At 47.5% G+C, this 16,570-nt stretch overlaps 1 protein-coding gene across 8 annotated transcripts in view; it reads left to right on the top strand.

Annotated features, from left to right (window-relative positions):
• Window positions 1-16,570, top strand: part of HIPK2 (homeodomain interacting protein kinase 2) — a 221,726-nt gene that overhangs the window by 128,175 nt on the left and 76,981 nt on the right. The gene's annotated exons all lie outside the window — the stretch shown is intronic.

Genomic DNA, 16,570 nt, shown 5'->3' on the forward strand with positions numbered 1-16,570 from the left:
TAAATTCTGCCTCCTTGAATTCTCTCCTGTTCTTCCCAGCCTGGAGTAGAGTTCACTGAGGTCTACTAGAGTTCAAGTTCCATGAGAGCAGAGACTGTCTTTTTTTGTTCACTGCCAAATACTTAGTGCCCAGCACCTAATGGATGCTCAATAAATGTTTATTGAATGAGAGAGATTGCTCCCTCTAATCATAGCTGGCATCTGACATTCATGATTTCTGTCCATATTCCTTTTTCTATACATGTACACAAGATGATAAGCTTCTTGAGAACAGAAACCATGACTTTGTATCACCTTCTAGCAGAGTCTTGAACATGCTGGGAGCTCAATAAATATCGGTGATTGAACTTACTACATAATCACTCAATAATCCAATCATGTTCTGCCAGCTCAGGGGAAGGGGGAGGCAGGCGGAATGCCTTCCTCCTGCTGTCTTATATAAAGCCACTCTTGAGCAGCATCTTATGCAAACACAAGGCCCCATTCTCCCCCAGCCCAGCACTTGCCCACCTAGGAAGGATATTCTCAAAAGCATGAGGCTGTTGACATCACATTCCTTTTCCAAAAATATGCAAAGGACTATAGAATTGTTCAAGAAGCAGTGATCCCGTGCTTGGCTACTTAATTCCTGAGTAAGCCACTCTGAAAACTGATTATGATCCTGTTTCAAATGGAGAATTGGGAGAAGGCCAATAAAGGGTATATTATTGTATCTTGTAGGAGGGAAGAATCCGGCAGATATTCACTGAGTTATGGCGCCAGAGCCTTCCTCTCTAATGTTATTGTAAATAATTGTTAGAGTAGAAAGCCAGATCGGCAAAGCGAGACTCCAGCATTGCACTTCCTCTCCACGGAGGTCTTATATAATGAAGCCCTTCATAAACAAACATTGCAGAAACTTAACATCGGATCTCTCCTATTACAGTTCACACTGTGTAATATAAAGTGGAATAATCGTTTTACATTCCTTGTAAGTTATAAGAAGTTCCTTCTGGGGCAGCTGTTTACTAACCCTTTTTTGTTTGTTTAATAAAAGAAAACAAGTTGTGTCCCCTCCTCAGTGCCCCCACTAGAGAGCGAAACACAGTAATTCCATATAAGTATTTCATTTGTCCCCCTCCAGCTCGCCTGTCTCCTAGGAGTCACGAATTCAAGTGCCTCCAGGGCTAGGCAGGCGATCAGTGAGCTAGTCATGGTTAAGGTCTGCATCTGGTGACACACACGTGCAGAGGGCAGTGTTGTCCAGCCCCAGGTCATTGTGGACATGAACTGACAAGTGGCCCAGAGTTACCAGAGCTTTTGATTTTCAGCAGGAAATCCAAACATTTAGGAATATCACCTGAGTTCTAAATGTTAATAGCTAATTGAAAAAATGTATTATCTATGCAGGCCAAAGAGTGTCTGTCTCAGGTTCATCCTGTGGGATAGCAGTTTGCAAATTTTATGCCATCCGTTCAGTCTTGCCTGTATTTGGGTGCTTGGAAGTCCTCCTCAGGTCTCATTTTCCTTGTGCCTGCTACCTTTTTAGAAAGTGCTTCGTTGGTTCCCATCAGAGCAGGGCAGGAGCTGGATGGAGGACCCAGTGCTGTGCTGGGTATCAGGCGGTGCTCACCTAAGGCTTGCCGGAAGCACAAGTCTAGAGCTTCTGTGCGTGCTCCCTCCCCTCTTAGAGATGTCCGATGAATATCTGTCACTGCATAATGAAGTACCTCAAAATTCCATGACTGACACAATAATCTCACAGTCGCTATGCTCCAGGAATTTGGGAGCAACATGACAGGACGCTTCCCACTCAAGTTCTGTCATGAGGTGGCAGTGAGCTCTCAGCCTGGGCTGCAGTCATCCAAGGGTGTGAGTGGGGCTGGAGAGTCCTCTTCCCAGGTGGGTCACTGTTGTGGCTGGTAAGCCAGTGCTGGCTGTTGGCCAGAGGCCTGGGTTCCATCCACATGGATCTCCCCACAAGGCCATTGATTGTCCTCTTCCGGAGTAAGTGATTCAAGACAGAGCAAAGCAGAAGCCACATGTCTTTTACAGCCTAGTCTCAGAAGCCACACGTTGTCATTTCTGCACTGTCTTATTGGTTACACAGGCTTGCCCTTTTCAGTGTGAGAGGGGACCACACCAGGGTGTTGACTTCAAGGAGGACTGGGTCCTCAGGGGCCATCTTAAGGGCTGGCTGTCACAGCTATAATCATAGCCCTCAGTCAGTCCCTTATAAACAAATGGTCCAACCCTGAGAATAGTTTAAAAAAAAAAAAAACCCAAGGGAATAAAATATATGTCATAGTGATTTGCACCTAATATTCAGCCCACTTACTATTGTGTTCCTGAGATCGGCCTCAGAAATGAAATATCCTTTTTTTTTTGAGATGGAGTCTCACTCTGTCGCCCAGGCTGGAGTGCAATGGCGCAATCTTGGCTCACTGCAATCTCCGCCTCCTGGGTTCAAACGATTCTCTTGCCTCAGCTTCCTAAGTAGCTGGGATTACAGGTGCATGCCACCACACCCAGCTAATTTTTGTATTTTTAGTAGAGATGGGCTTTCACCATGTTGGCCAGGCTGGTCTCGATCTCCTGACTTCAGGTGATCCGCCCACCTTGGCCTCCCAAAGTGCTGGGATTACAGGCGTGAGCCACCATACCTGGCCTAAATATCCTATTTTTTATATCCCATCTTAGAACCTCTTCCCTGAATGTATCTCAAATCACTTTTTAAAAATATATTTTAAAATCCTACCCATACCACCTCTTGAACGATAGACTGAGGTGTACCAAACAGAAGAACTCTTGCTTCTCAAGGGAACCCTTTCGCTTGTTGCTTACCCCTGTATGCTTCCAGGGGAATTCCTAGGTCTCTCAGTTGCCCGAGCAACCAAGTCTAACCAACTTCTCTACTAAACCTAATGCTGTGTAAAGATTTGAAAGGAAAATCATCCTGAACAAAGAGTAGTCCCTGCTTTGCTATACCAGAAGCACTTTTGAAGACAGGTGGCCTCAGAAGTTTTCTGGAACCCTCTGAATTGGTGGGAGAGGGGCACCAGTTAACCAGAGGCACAGACAGGGAGGAGCAGGGTTGCTCCTGTTCCTGCCACAGTATCCACCTCTGGGACCCACTTTCCAACCCACCTCCTAACTCAAACAGCAGGAGACACACACACACACACACACACCCCCTTGGGCTCTGCGTCACCTTTGCCTCCTTCAAGACCACCCTTAATATTCATTTTAACCAGATTTCGCCTGAATAAAAACGTGAAGGGGAAGGAAAGGTACCCAGTGTGTTTTCCCCTAGGAAAATGCTTACTGGTAACGAGTCTTATTTGCTCAATAAACAAAACCTCAGGCTGGGAACTGAAGGTCAGCATGGGCAGCATCCACGGCTGTGCGCCGGGGCTCTGGGGCCCTGTAACATTTGCATGTGGACCTGGGGGAAGGGGTGCTGCATTGGCCCGCCCCCCGCAGCTGCCCGCCGTGGCAGCGGTCACTGAGTCGGGGTGTGGGGAGGTGGAAATGAAATGCATAATTCATAGGCCGCGGTGACGTGCAATCTGTGGGAGGGGTGGTAATTACAGAACTGAGAAATGAGGCTGCAGTGGACAAGTCACCTCTAGGTTAGAGGCTGCTATGATAGATGGCCTGCATTGTTCTCTTTCTGACCTTTTTCTGAACTTCCCCTTAGAAGAACAGAGGAAATACAGTGCTGCCTTTTCCCATATTGTTTTTGAATAATACCTTCAGACGCCAGCTTTTAGAGTTTCTGTTCTTCCGTTTGGGGTTTTGTTTCCCGCCCCATGCTTTGCTGCTTTCCATAGAAAAATCGAATCACCAATGACTTTATCCTAGTATTAATGGTAAATACAGACTACACAAATATTTGTCCACACCAAACACAATACATTTGGGGAAAGAAAAAAAAACCCGCAGCACCCTTTCCCTCCCTCTGCTCCGCCCTCCACTGCCAAGCAAGACAGTCCCGAGAGCCGTCCTCCATAAGGATGCAGATGGGGCTGATAGAAGTGTGGGGGGCGTTGCTCGATAGGAAAGATGATGGAACCTAAGCCCCGGCTTGCGGAATAGACTCATTTTAACCAGACGTGAAGGTACAAGCAGGAACGATGCTCACTAACATTTAAGCTATGGATGGACTCCCGGGGGGAAAAGTAATAAGGCTGGGGACTGTGTGCCGTATTCCCTTCATCAGCCTTTCGACTGTGCAACCCGAAAGCTGCTACATCGTTTCCCTCCACACTTCTCTCTGCCGCTATTGATTGCCTGGTCTGAACTGTGACTCCCTAGTGATGGCCTGTAAGTTTGGGTTCTGTGATCATGTGAAGTCTATCAACCTCTATACAGTCAGGGAAACCCAGAAGAGGGAAGAGGGAAGACTTCTGTTTGATTTTCACACAAGCAAGAATTACTAAAGAGTTAGGCAGAATTGTTCACTTAGCCTCAAAACTGAATCTCAGTTTGAATCTTTGGGGTATGTGGGGTTGTTTTTGAAAAATGTACCCTTTTTGAGGCCAAATGAAAAGGAACTAGACAGTTCTGTGTCAGCGCCTTTCAGACTGGGGGTGGAATTTGGTTAGCTCCATTTAGCGGGTTAATGTTGATTAAACGCCTGCTGTGTGCACCACCCTGAGCTGTGTGGCAGCTGAGCACTTCCCTGGGAAGCAAATACAGGTTCTGTCTCCTCAAGGAACTTTTGATCTCTTGGGGGAATCCGGGACAAGCCTAAATACAGCCATACAAAGACCTACTTACACAGCTGACACTACAGAGACAGGCCTGCCAGGCAGGCACTCACTGGTTTCCAGTGATGCCACAAAACTTTTCTTCTTTAGCAAAAAAAGAAACTAAGCTGTTCATACCAATGATCACTGCCATCTTTCAAACATCTTACAGGCTTTTTTATGGGTTTAATTGCTTATGGGTTTTTTTTTAATTTTCAAAATCTCCCTAGCTGCCTATCTCCACTTATTCTCTCTTCTTCTTCAGGTAGATGAATAGTATCTCCTTTATCACCCACTATTCCTCAGCATGCATATATATATATATATTCCTCAGTATGTAAAAATACATATATATATTTTAAGATACAAACTCCCTATGTCTAGCTTCTCCTATTAAAAAGTGGAGCTTTATAGGTTTCTATTCAGATTTCACCATTGAAATCCTTATTATCATAGAAGAACTAAAAGAGCTCGCTCCCTACCACTTATTTCCTTTTTTTTTTTTTTTTTTTTTTTTTGAGACGGAGTCTTGCTCTGTCGCCCAGGCTGGAGTGCAGTGGCCGGATCTCAGCTCACTGCAAGCTCTGCCTCCCAGGTTCATGCCATTCTCCTGCCTCAGCCTCCCGAGTAGCTGGGACTACAGGCGCCCGCCACTGCGCCCGGCTAGTTTTTTGTATTTTTTAGTAGAGACGGGGTTTCACCGTGTTAGCCAGGATGGTCTCGATCTCCTGACCTCGTGATCCGCCCGTCTCGGCCTCCCAAAGTGCTGGGATTACAGGCTTGAGCCACCACGTCCGGCCTACCACTTATTTCCTTAAAAGTAAATAAACAGTAAGAAATCCCAGTTTTCACTTCTTCACACAATCAGTTACTCAGTTCAGCAAACATCTGTGTATTGGGTATTTACGGTTCTTAGCACAGTGCTTGGTGGTAGGAAAGAAGATGATGAAACCACAGTCTCTTCTAGCTCATGAGTGTGAACAATGACACACAATGTCTGTGGACACTGACCCTCTTACCCCAGTAGACAAGACTCTACGCTGGGTACTATGAGGTGTACAGAGATCAGTCATGCACAGGCAATAGCCTCGGGATGCTTCCAGTCTAGGAGCTGATTATAGATTATTCTCATTAAAAAAAAAAAAAAAACTATCGGTGCAAGGATGAGTGAAAGAGCTGAATTGGCAGTAGAGACATCGTTAGCAAAGTAGGAATAGAGCACAGGAGGGAGCCTCAGTCAGCAGGGAGTGCTAGAGCAGGTAAGGTTTGAGTAGAAAGCCTTGAAGGCTTCCCATGAGAGCCAGGCCAGATGTGCTTTCTACAGGGCCACAGACAGAGCTGTGGAGGGGAAGCCTGGGTGTACTCAGGGACAGTCCGGGACCACCAGGAGTCTCAGGTGCTGCCTCACTGCCCCTCACTCTTCCTTCTCTGGCTTCCCTCAAGAGTCCCTCCCTCCCTTCCTCCTGCCTTCCTTTCTTCCCTTCTCCACCTGAAGCCCCTGCTGATGTGGGACAGCTCCCTGATTCCACAGCTGGTTAGCTCAGTTGGCTGGAGTAGTGTTCCAGGCTCACGAGAACAAAATGAGCATTCTCGTCTCTTTTGCTGAATGTTGCTCCATTCCAGAGGCACTGTAGGAGAGTCCCTGCTCTTGGACTACAAAGAGGCCCCATTGTTAGGATAAGAAAACTGGTTTATGAGAAGATGGAGCAGTGGTATGCTCATCTGAACAACTTCCTTTTTTTTTTTTTTGAGACAAGGTCTTATTCTGTCACCCAAGCTAGAGTGCAGTGGCGTGATCACAGCTCACTGCAGCCTCGACTTCCCAGGCTTATGCCATCCTCTTACTTCAGCCTCCTGAGTAGCTGGGACTACAGGTGTGCACCATCATGCGTGGCTAATTTCTTTAAAAAATTTTTGTAGAGACAGGGTTTTACTATGTCGCCCAGGCTACTCTTGAACTCCTGGCCTCAAGTGATCCTCCCGCCTTGGCTTCCCAAAGTGCTAGCATTACATGGGTGAGCCACCATACCAGCCTTAAGGGAACCCTTTATTCCCTTACCCAGTGGGTCGCGTCCCTCTGTCTCCATAGGAGTTGAAGGTTCAGGTGGCTTTTGGAGCCTGTGTCTGCTGCACTTCAGCGCCCCCTAGCGGGAGGTGTAAAGAGCCAGCTTTGTCTTTCCTCTGTGACCCAAACACAAGGTGGCAAACTTTGGTTTGGTTTGGTTTGTTCTTTTTCAGCTCCTTTAAGAAAAGTTGAGTGTTGGAAGGTTTTCCCTGAATAAGCTGCCCTTGGCTGGAGACCTGGAGTTTATGCCCATTTTGTTTGACAAGACCTTCTTGTTCCTAACTCCTGCTGGAATAACCAACGAGTCACCGTGAGCGCTCGCTCTTGTCCGGACCACAGCAGGTCCTAACCGGGCGTGCTGTGAGCAGACGGGCCGTGGCCACATTTACTCTGTGGATGCTTCCTGCTCTAAAATTGGGTAAAAAACATGCCCTCAGTGAGTCCTGTTCTGCTGGTTTGATGGTGTGCATGTCTCCGGAGAGCAAGGCCATCCTCATCCACCTGGCTTCCCTCGCCCGACTCACACCTGCCTGCTTGGAGTCAGACCGCATCCTATACTTACAGGGTCAGAGCCTATCCATCGGCCAGGAGTAGTGGCTTTATTTGGAAACTTGCTTCGGTAGGGTATTGGTGGGTTTTGGCCCTGCTTTCTCAGTAGTTTTCCACCTAACACACAATGCAGGGAGGGAGACTCCTCAGACGATACCTGTTTTATTGGAATATCCCTTAGGCTGCAATGGAAATTCACTCTCTAACTTGTGTTTGACATTTTTACTCAGTGAGTTCCTTTTCATAGCTCAAGTTTCTGGCTTCTGTTCTCTTAATTGGTGTATCTCCGGCTGCTGACACTGAATGTATCTCCCTTTCAAAGAAGGAGCAGGTCTCTGTCTTTTATCCCAGACTATCAGCCATAAAGACTGGCTGTGACTTAGCTCCACAAGCCACATGATCAGATGGTGCTGTAAGGAAAGAAAATACCCCAAAGATGAGCCTTGACTATGGCACAGTCACTCGTCTGAGAGTTGGAGATTTGGGGCTTCTCCAGTGCAGGCACGGGGAACTTTGGGAAGGAAAGCATCGTTTCTTCTGCCTGTTGTTGGTTCATTCATTCATCCAGCAAACACTTACTGAGTACTCACCATGAACCGGTCAAAGCTGAATGTTGAAGCAATGAGTTTTGCATTTAAATCAGTAAAGTTGCACATAAATAATGTTACTTTCTTAGTATGCATCCATCTACAGTAGAGGGTGAACCTTGAATTAATAGGTCAGTGTGGAAGAGGGCAGCCTTTTTCCCAGCCTCACATCTCATGATCACTATAAGTGGGTAACATCACCAGGCTGAATACAGTGAAGATGCCATATCTGCAGTTGATCCACAGGAACTGAAATTCCAAATCCCTTGCCAGTGTGGAGAAAAGAGGGGTGGCCCCAGAAAGCTGAAAAGTGACAGCAGGTGACCGTGGGCCTTGGGTTAGGCCTTCCCGGAATCAGCAGGCTTCCCAACAAAACTCTGAATGCCCAGTTTCAACCCTCCGCTTCAGTCAACAGGCTAACAATGAATCGGAAGAAAAACAATCAACAAAAGGATCCATGGTGAGGACCATCATAAAAGAATGGCTGAGGCCTGGCTCCTTTCTCAGCCACTGTGTTGTGTTAGGATTCCCGGCCTCTGGCCTTTGCGCTCACCTGGTTAGGAGCCTCATCTGAGCGCAGTGGCAGAGCACAGCTGTGCTTCTGCAAACATTTGTTGAGCACATTCTTTGGCAAAAGTCACCAAGCATAAAGCCTGGCCTGGTGACACCGTAGTCTGGTAGAGTGCTGGCAGGCCAGAAAAGGCTTTCTCCAGCAACACAGAGCTTCATGGTAAAACCACCGGAGACCAGATTGGGGGATACTGGGCCACCCAGGCTGGGAATGGGTAAAGCAGGCACAGCACGTGTCAGGAGTATAAGGATCACAGGAATTACAGGGCAGCGTGAGTACCTTTGAAATGCCTCACCACGGAGTCCAAGCTGGTTCTTCTAGGAACCTTCCTCGTTGACATTACAATTTATGGTTTTCTTTTTTTCTTCTCTTTCCTTTACTTCCCTTGTTGCTTTTCTTATTTCACCAAGTCAAGTCAATATCGTTTAGGTGGATCCATGTCCCTGGCTGTACTTTCTTCACTTTATTCTACATGCACAAGCACATAACCACAAATTTAGAGGCCAGTATGCTCTGGACATCTGAGAACTGGTTTCCAGTTTACACCAACATCACTAGAAGCCTTTGGAGATTATATTCATTTCAGTTGCAGATGCAACCTTCTCCTCTGGCGTGTAAGCAAGTGAGTTAGATTTTGGTGCTACACTTAGCAGAGTTGGAGCAGGACTAGGAATGAAGGATCAGCGTGAAAAGTGTGTGTGCGTGCGTGTGTGTATTTAGTACATATTCAGAGCCAAGGTGTTCACTGCCAGTATGAATAGAAAAAACTGCCACTCTGATTCTAACATTATACAGGGAATGGCCAGTTGAATGAAGAAAGCCTGCATCCTTTAGGAGATTGTCCAAGTGTGACATGAGAATGATGTCAACATCTAGACCCAACTGCAATTATGTCAACCTCCATATGGATATGATGGTTCATTCTGAAGTCTTGAGCACTTCTATTGGTGATAGCTGAAGATACTCAATTATGACAGAATCATTAGTGAGGGTCTGAAATGATCCTCCTTAGCACACAGTTGGATGGACATCAGCAGCAGCCCCTTAGGTAGTACATCTCTGCAACGGTGGTGCTACGTGTGTTACATCAAACTGCAACCACCCACAAGTTTGAGTGGCATGTCTGTTCCCCCAGCTCTCCTTTTGGAGTCAGAACCTTGTTCTCTTGCAGCAGTTCTCCATCCTAATTTCTTCAGCTTCTAACCAGGCAAAAGTACCCTGCTGCAGAGTGCACAGAGATCTCGGGTCCACGATGTTTGGCTTGGCCATTCCAAGGATGGCTCTGCGGAAGCCAGCACAATGGGTGGGCCCCTTGTCAACCTCCCCCTGTGTTTTGGTTCTAGAGCTTCGTCTCTGGGTCCCTTTTTCCTTTTGCTTGTCTACCTAACACCCTAATCAAAGACAAAGCTATTTCTCTCTGGTCTCCTGTTTGCCTAGGAAGCTGTGTCTTTTTCAGAATCAAATCACAGGTTGACCTGGGATTAGCTCACCTCGATGGCCATCTGCATCTCCACTTGGACCCTCCAGATCCCCCCAGTCATGGTGTGGATTCATCCTGTGGGGAGGCTGCCCCTGTTTTCCCGGCAGGCTTGCCTGTGGTCACAGGGCATGTTGTCTCTCTATGCGGCTGCCCCAAGGTGCTTTCCAGCCCTTGCCTTTCTGACTGTCTTCTATACAGTTCTCTCTTACCTCTGCCTCCAATTCCTCTAAAATAGCCTCCTCCTCCTCCCTGCTCTTCAGATTTCCGCCACTGTTTCTCGGGTCCTGCACTGCTTCACTGTAATCCCTCGCCTCCCACTCCCGGTCACCAGCTCAAACAGCAGCTCAGAGCTCAAGACAGCAATACAAGTCTCCTTATTTTTGCAGTGGAAACATAAGATTTCACAACCCATCTGAAATACAATTTTACATTTTGATTGCTTCTGCCCCAACCATACTGAGGTTACTTTCAATCTACATATATTTGTGGGAACGGACTTCTTCACTGCAGTTCAATTCAAGTACACCTTATAATATCAGTGATTATAAAATACCATGGACTAATAGAGTCCCTCGCTTCCAAGGAGTTCAAACTGCTTTATAATTCTGCCAACCATAATTTATCTTCATAAGCTGCCGTAGAGACAAGAGAAAAAGCGAGATTAATAATCACATTTTATAGATGGTGAAATAAAAACTCAGAGAAATTGAGTAACATGTTTCCAGAAATGCACAGCTCTGCCTGTGCGCTCCGATTAGTGTTGCAGATTCATTGCCCAAGTTCGGAGTGGCAGAGAACCCTGCCCTTATTTTATCAGTGAACTGTGTAAATGAGCAAGACACTGACTCTGGTCTCAGACTTGCCCAAAGTGTTTGGGGTGAGCAAGGGACTGTACCCTGAATCCTGTGTCACAGCCCTTGTTGCCACTGATGCCATAAGCAGACACAGTAATACGGGTTGACTCTGCCTGCTGGGGCCCTCAGACCCACGGGACCACCCTCCCAAACCTATTCCCTGGGCTGTGTCCCCTGGGCATCACTCTGACCTCTAGCCTGGCACACTGTTAGGACTCCAAGCAGCCCAAGGGCAGGGCTGTCTTTTCAGTCTTCATTGCCTAGTGCACTGCATGTACCCAGCATTCATGTGAGATGAAATAAAAGGAACACTAGGTTACGGCAGTATTTCCCTACACAAGGAAGAAGCAAGAGGATTGTGGATATGGAGTTTTATTCCCTTTCTTTTTCTCGAGAAGGAGTCTCGCCCTGTCACCCAGGCTGGAGTGCAGTGGCTCAATCTCGGCCCACTGCAACCTCTGCCTCCCGGGTTCAAGCGATTCTTCTGCCTCAGCCCCCCAAGTAGCTGGGACTACAGGTGCGTGCCACCACGCCCGGCTAATTTTTGTATTTTTAGTAGAGACAGGATTTTGCCATGTTGACCAGGCTGGTGTTGAACTCCTGACCTCGGGCGATCCACCCACCTCAGCCTCCCAAAATGCTGGTATTACAGGCGTGAGCCGCCAAGCCTGGCCAGGGAGTTCTATTTCTAAAGCTAGGTGGTAGGAACTTCATTGTTGGTTATATTAATCTTTTCACCTTTTTATGTAAATAAATGAAACAGTTGTTTAGTGTATATGCTTTAATATATTTCAACAGAGTATTCCATATCAGAAAGTAAGTGGCTTCATAAAATGAGGAAGCTGGGTGCAGTGGCTCACACCCATAATCCCAGCACTTTGGGAGGCTGAGGCGGGAGGATTGCTTGAGCTCAAGAGCTCAAGAACAGCCTGGGCAACATGGTGAAATCCTGTCTCTACCATAAAATACAAAGATCAGCTGGGTGTGGTGGTGCATGTCTGTGGTCCCAGCTACTCAGGAGGCTGAGGAGGGAGGATTGCTTGAGCCCAGGAAGTTGCAGTGAACCAAGATCGTGCCACTGCACTCCAGCCTGGACAACAGAGCGAGACCCTGTCTCAAAAAGGAAAAAATAATAATAATAATAATAAGGAAGAGGGATGATCTGTTTATTTCATTGCTTTCACATGGACTTAAGATGTATTATAGACAAGTGGTAAAGTATTGCTCGGCTGCCTGCTCTATGCCAGGCCTGTGCAAGGTGCCCCTCTGATGCTCTGTTTCACGTAATCATCATGCCCGTACCCAGAAGTAGGTACACAGCCAGTACCTGACAGGGCTGGGATTCGACCCCGTGAACACTGGGATCCCGTGTGGGCCACAACCTCTTGACTTCCGCAGCCTCTACGCCTCCACTGGAGGCCATTCCCCTGCAGGGTCACATGATCTGGACGTGACCTGGGAATGCTTCTCAGTGTGTGCAGTCAAGAGAGTGAATGGAGCTAAATTATCAAAACTTCCATATTGATGGTGTCCAAAATGACAGTTGTTTTTCCTCTTTCTATAGAAAGATAGAATTTTCAGTGTCTTGCTATGAGAACGCTGGAAAGAAATTATCCCCCTCTTTCTTAGGTGCAGATTTTGTCTGACACTTCATGTGTGTTTAAAGTATTTTTGATGTCCCAAAATAGTAATGAGGCGATTCTTTAAGATGGTTCCATGGGGTGGAGCTATAGCAGGGAAGGTGAGGAACAGCAAACGAGAGATCAGTTATAACAGAACCTGGAGATGCCCACTCACCGCATTCAGGAACCAACAGCCCTACCTGCCTGAACCCGAACCGAGAACAGAAACGGCCCCCATGGAAGCAACTGAAATGGGATGATTAACCCAAAAACCCACGTAAACTCTGAAACAGAAAGGCCAAGCTGTCTGCCTCTCACATAGGAGGCACTGACAAGGTGGCACTGCCAGCTCCGAGGAAAACTGGCAACTGCTGGGGGTGTGCACTTGGCATAGATTCATTCCTTCTACAAATGTGTATGGAGCACCTGCATGCCCAGGCTGCATGGCCACTTACGAAGGCTCAGCTCAGACTCCTCCTGGGAAGCCCATCCTGCTTTCTGTCTCCTCCAGTTTCCCCCATCTTTGTGTACCGCGTACACACTTCACACACTGTATGTCAGATGTCACTCTGCTGCTACCTTGGTTAGACAGTGAACTCCTGGAAGAGCCACGGGGTCTGGTTTACTTTTTGATCTTTAGCACCCAGCACAGTACCTGGCCCAGAGGAAACACTTAGTAAATGGTGGTTGAATATTCTAATAAGTGAGTGAGGACAGCTTGAAACAGATTCTGGCTCAGAATGACCATCAGTAAGAATGAGCTTCCCTGAAGACTATGCATGCTTTAGCAACCATCCAACATGCTTCAGGTGGCTGGATGAAAAGAAACATTTTACGGCCGGGTGCGGTGGCTCACACCTGTAATCCCAGCACTTTGGGAGGACGAGGCAGGGGGATCATGAGGTCAGGAGATCGAGACCATCCTGGCTAACATGGTGAAACCCCATCTCTACTAAAAAAAAAAAAAATACAAAAAAATTAGCTGGGCATGGTGGTGGGCACCTGTAGTCCCAGCTACTTGGGAGGCTGAGGCAGGAGAATGGTGTGAACCCGGGAGGCGGAGCTTGCAGTGAGCCAAGATCCTGCCACTGCACTCCAGCCTGGGTGACAAAGCGAGACTCTGTCTCAAAAAAAAAAAAAAAAAAGAAACATTTTTAGACTTGACTTTGAACTTCTAGTACCTCAGAGCCTCATAGACTAGCAGAGGAGGGGGACAAGGCCTCTGCAAGATCAGATCACAGCAAAATGGTCTGAAGTCCCCAGAGATTCCCAGGGGCCAGATGGGGAGCTACCTCCCTTACCTGAGGGTTTATGGGCTGGGTGTTGAGCAGCTGTTTATGAAGCAGCTTCTGTGTGCCAAGCTGAGGATCAAGGACAAGTAAGACGCAGACCCTGCCCTCCAGGAGGTATAGTAGAGGCAGATATGCAAACGTATTTATGTGTCAAAAATGACAATTATTTACTCTCTTTCCCCAGAACAAGGATGTTTAGTGGCTTGCTTTGGGAATGTTGGAAAGGAATGAGTCTTCTTTCTTAGGTGCAGATTTTGTCTGACACTTCATATATATGTTTATTTTTGATGTCCCAAAATAGCGATGAGGAATTTCTTTAAGATGGTTCTGTGGGGCCAGTGGGTGCTCAGTTAGTATTTATTGGACCAATCTGGTCTGAGTATGTCACTGATCTTTGTATCCTTATCACCTAGTAGAGCCAGCACAGAGACAGTGGGCACTGTCTGTTTGAATAAGGAAGAATGGAAGGGGGCAGGGAGGGGGGCAGGCTGTATCCGAAATATGTCTCATGAGTACAGAGAAAAGGCTGCACCCTTAGGGATGGGAGAGGGATCCAGAGGGGATCGGAAAAGGTTCAAACCAAAGGCAAGAGAGCAGCAGGTGGCTGTGGTGAGGCCCAGGTGGAGGAGCACGTGATTTAGCATGTTGCAGTGGGACTGTGCGGGATAAAAAGGCTTCAACAGAAGAGCTAAGATGGAGGCTCTAGAGGGTGCAATGACAATGGCCATAAAATAAGAAGTTTGGGCTAAATCCCTGAGGTCCCAAGTCCTAACCCTGCATGACCCAGGTGCCACTTCCACCCCTCCTGCTCCTCCTGTCATTTTTACTATAATTCTTTCGTTGGCCACCTACAACTAGTTGTCCTCGGCACTCCTGCTGTCTGTCCTGGACAGGTGAGTGTGAGCCAGGATGCTCGTGCCCCTCTCTGGGCCTCAGCTTCTCCTCCTCCTCCTTGGGCTAAATCCTGCCCCCTCATGCCCAGCCTTGATTGCTGCATAACGATTCAGCCCTTCTACTCTCTTTTGTCTGCACTGCCTTAGAGCTTTGTCTTAATCCATATTTTAACACTTTTTTATATTTAGTAAGGGTTTATTTGATCAACAGATGCTTAATGAGTGGCTACCGAATGCCTGTGCTGCCCTCATAGACTTGGTCAGGGAAGACAGACAGCGAGCAGGTTAAGAAAGTGCTGTGAAGTGGCATTTATGGCACCCTATATGAAGACTAACTGGTGTCAAGGGAGGCCTGTCTGTAGCGTGACAGTTGAGCTAAGATTTGAGGGATGAGAAGGAGGCAGCCATGTGACAGCCAGCAGAGAGAGCATTTAAGGCAGAAGCAACAGCATCCCATGAAGACTCTAGCTCCAAAGGAGCTCCGGGTACTCTTGGAAATAGAAAGGAAACTGATGGGCCTGCAACATATTGAGCTAGGAGAGTGGTTGGCAGGGATGGTGGAGAGGTGGGCAGGGTCCCAGTCGTGGAGGCCCCATGGCCATGAAGGGGTTTAGATTTCATTCCAAGTCCAGTGGGGAGCCCCTGAAGGCTTAAGCAAGGGGAGTGCCATCTGTTCCCTGTGGCTGCCATGGAGGAAGTGGGCAGGAGGAAGGGAGAGACAAGTGGAAAGGCTGTGGTGGAAGCGCCAGGTAATGCAGGGGTGACCAGCTCCTCTGCTGCGGCAGCGGGGATGGAGAATCAGGGGCTGACTTGAGACTTTGGAGCTGGCCATGTTAGTGGATAGATGATGGGGATAAAGAAATCAAACATCTTTCCTGGATTTCTGCCTAAGCAGCTGGAGGGTGGTGATTCCATTTCATAAAATGAGGAGGACAGTGGAAGGAATATGTTTAGAGAGGGGGATCAGAGAAGAGTTCCCTTCTAGACTTGTAGAATTGGAGATGACTATGAGACATTCCAGAGGCAATACCAGGCTTCCAGAATGTAAATCTAGAGCCAGAAGGAGAATTCCAAGATGGAGACAAACCTGGAAATACAAATGGAATTTAAACCTGTGGAATGAGTAAGATGACTGAGTCAGTTTCCTAGGGCTGCTGAAATAGGTACCACAAAATACTGGCTTAAAACAAAAGACATCCAAAATCAAGGTGTCAGCAGGGCCATGCTCCCTCTGAAGGCTCCAGGGGTAGAGCCTTCCTTGTCTCTTCCCTCTTCGGGTGGTTCCAGGTGTTCCTTGGCTTGTGGCCGCATCACTCCAGTCTCTTCCTCACTTTTCACATGACCATCTTGCCGCTGTGTCAGTATCTATGTCCAGATTTCCCTCTTATACGGATGTGAGTCACACTAGATTAGGACCCACCTACTCCAGTACGACCTCATCTTAGCTAATTATATCTGCAACAACTCCATTCCTAAATAAAGTCACATGCTGAGGTGCCAGGAATTAGGAGTTCAACATAACTTTTGGGGGGACAGAGTTCAACCCATAACAATTATCTAGGGCAAGGGTAGAAGGAGAGAAGAGGCGGGCTTAGGACTTGGCCAACACACAGCAGTTGGGTAGAAGAGGGCGCGCCTACAAAGGAAATGGGCAAGCCACAAGCAGAGAGGCGGGACAGATATGGGGAGCAAGCGATGCCATGAAAACCAAGAATAAGTGTTTTAGGGCAGGAAGGAACGATCACCCGCATGAAAGAAATGCAGCTCCCAGTCACAGAGCTAAGAAGTTGATCAACGGATGTGACAGCATGGAGATCACTGCTGATCTCAGCAAGTGCAGCACATCAGTGATGCAGAGTGTCCAACTCCAGTTAGAGGAGGCTGAGCAAATGCTGTGAGGTGAAGAGGTGGGAACCGCAGGGGGAGA

The sequence above is a fragment of the Trachypithecus francoisi genome, unplaced genomic scaffold, assembly GCF_009764315.1.
Source record: "Trachypithecus francoisi isolate TF-2019V2 unplaced genomic scaffold, Tfra_2.0 Lachesis_group4, whole genome shotgun sequence".
Taxonomy (NCBI): Eukaryota; Metazoa; Chordata; class Mammalia; order Primates; family Cercopithecidae; genus Trachypithecus; species Trachypithecus francoisi.